At 46.7% G+C, this 2,576-nt stretch overlaps 1 pseudogene; it reads right to left on the bottom strand.

Moving 5' to 3' along the window:
- Nucleotides 1-1,278: 1,278 nt before the first annotated feature.
- Nucleotides 1,279-2,576, bottom strand: part of LOC102423367 — a 2,372-nt pseudogene continuing 1,074 nt past the window's right edge.

Below are 2,576 nucleotides of genomic sequence, written 5' to 3'. Positions count from 1 at the left end.
AGGTGATTCTAATGTGCAGCCAAGGTTGAGAACCATTGGTCTAAAGAAACTCACTAAAAATATGAAGGCTCTTAGAAACTTACAGAGATCAAAAGCCCACACTGAGAACAATAGAAATACTTGAGTTTGTGGAATAAAAAAATAAAATAAAAGGTAGCAGTCTGATGGGCATGCTGGAATGGTTAAATGAAGTAAAGTCAGAAGACACATAGGACCGTTACATTTTATGGGAAAGCCCAAAGGAAACATTCACCAAGGCATTAGGAATGTTCAGTGGTAGCTGTCACTCATTAACAACTATGGTGATGATGGAACTCAAAAGTAATTAAAATCATGTGCAAGCACTTAACTACTAGAAACCAGGAGGATGCAATTACCCCAACAAGAGAAACAGATGGGCAACCAAAAGTCCACTACCCACAGGGGTTGTAAAGATGTTCAGTAGAACATGGTCTCGGTACAGATTGCTGTCATCTAAATGGATTTGAACAATGGGATCGAAGAGAATAAAGAGGCATCATGCTCTTGCCAATTTGGTTCAATTGCTTGAGCGTTGCCGCATGCACTGAAAGGTCACCATTTCGATTTCAGGTCAGGGCATACACCCAGGTTTCAGGTTTGATCCCAGGTAAAAGTGGGTGCTGGAGGCAACCAATCAATGTTTCTCTCTCCCTCTCCATTCATCTCTCTCTAAAATCAATAAAAACATCTTTTTTAAAAAGAAAGTGCCAAAAGGAAATAAGGGTTGCATAAGATTCCTACACTTGTTGGAAAAGAGATGCATTTTTTTGAGAGGTGAGAGAAATAGGCCTTCTGGAAGTGTGACCAGCAGGCAGGAAAGTAAGCAGTGGCCCACACTCAGTTGAGAGCAGTGGAGAGGAGCATGAGACATGGCTGTCAGATGGGTCACTCAGTAGTAAGAAATAATTAGAAAAAGAAAACTGGATGGTAAAAAAGATAGGTAAAACTGATGAGCAGAACAAAAATAAACTTGTTTCTGCATAGCCTTCAGGTTGAGGGTAAGAAAGGTGGGGTCAAATAAGAAAGCCTAGGCCCTGCAAATGATGCCCTTCTTGCCTCAGCACATAGTTAATCTGGTCTCTAGAGTCACAATGAAATTGAAAATATTAATGTAATGTTTACAAATACAAAATGCAAGCCTCACAACCAAATATTAGTCTTAGTAATATCATCACAGACCCTATCAATCACAAATTTTCCTTACTCTTCCCTTGCCTCACGATCAAACTAAAGCTATCCATCTTATGGCCTTACATTTTATTTCTGAAGCCCTATTTCAATCATCTGAATTTCTTCTGGAGCTACTTGGAAGTTGTAAGTCCTTCTCTAACCACCAGATGGTAGTATAGAGCCTTATGAGGTTAATTCTGATAGATGTTTTCAACTTCACTGTTGACACTTGAGGCCAGATCATTTTTTTTGTGTGTGGGAGACTGTCCTACGCATAATAGGAAAGGGTCATCCATACTTTATCCCAGCAGATGAAACAATTTTATTTCACCACTGTCTTTAAAATCACAAAGACACTATGTTGAGGAATATGCAAATTGTCCAGAACACCATTACAATAACAGTAACAACCAAACAGCAGGCTGGCAGGCTGTGTGGGGTGATAAGACCAGCAGGGGGTTAGTGAGGGATGACCAAACGACTGAACAGCAGGCTGCGTGGGGTGACCAGGCCGGCAGGGGCCAGTTGTGGGAGACCAGGCCAGTAGGGAGGGCAGTAAGGGGTGACCAGGCTGGTGATGGGGGCAGTTGGGGCAACCAGGCCGGCAGTGGCAGTGGGGGAAGAAAGGGGCGACTAGGCCGATAGGGGCAGCAGTTAGGGGTGACCAGGCCAGAAGAGAGGGGCAGTTGGGGCCAACCAGGCCAGTGGGGGGGGCAGTTAACGGTGACCAAGCCAGCAGAGGGAGGCAGCGGGGGGTGACCAGGCCAGCAGAGAGGCAGTTGGCGGAGACTAGGCTGGTGGGGCGGGGGGAGGGGCAGTAAGGGGTGACCAGGCTGGCAGTGGGAGCAGTTGGGGAGAACCAGGCTGGCAGTGGGGGCACAGTAAGGGGTGACCAGGCTGGCAAGGGGGCAGTTGGGGGCAATCAGGCCAGCCGGGAGGCATTTAAGGAGCGAACAGGCAGGCAGGCAGGTGAGCATATGGAGCCAGCAGTCCTGGATTTTGAGAAGGATGTTCAACTGTCCTAGGGATCGGGCCTAAACTCGCAGTCAGAAATCCCCTGAGTGGTCCTGGACTGGAGAGGGTGCAGGTTGGGCTGAGGGAACATGCCCCCCCCCACACACACACACACACACACACAAATTTCATGCACCGGTCCTCTAGTTTATTTATTTATTTATTTTTTATTTTTCGCTAAAAGTATTACAAAGGGTATTACATAAGTGTCCTTTTTTCCCCCCCACCCTTGACAAGCCCCTGCCCTCCCTTACCCCCCAGTGTCTTATGTCCATTAGTTATGGTTATATGGATGCATACAAGTCCTTCGGTTGATCTCTTACCCCCCAACGGCTCCTGTCCCCCAACCCTCCCTGGCCTTCCCACTGCAG

Source organism: Myotis lucifugus, unplaced genomic scaffold, assembly GCF_000147115.1.
Source record: "Myotis lucifugus unplaced genomic scaffold, Myoluc2.0 scaffold_904, whole genome shotgun sequence".
Taxonomy (NCBI): Eukaryota; Metazoa; Chordata; class Mammalia; order Chiroptera; family Vespertilionidae; genus Myotis; species Myotis lucifugus.
This window is presented reverse-complemented; position numbering and strand designations above follow the sequence as displayed.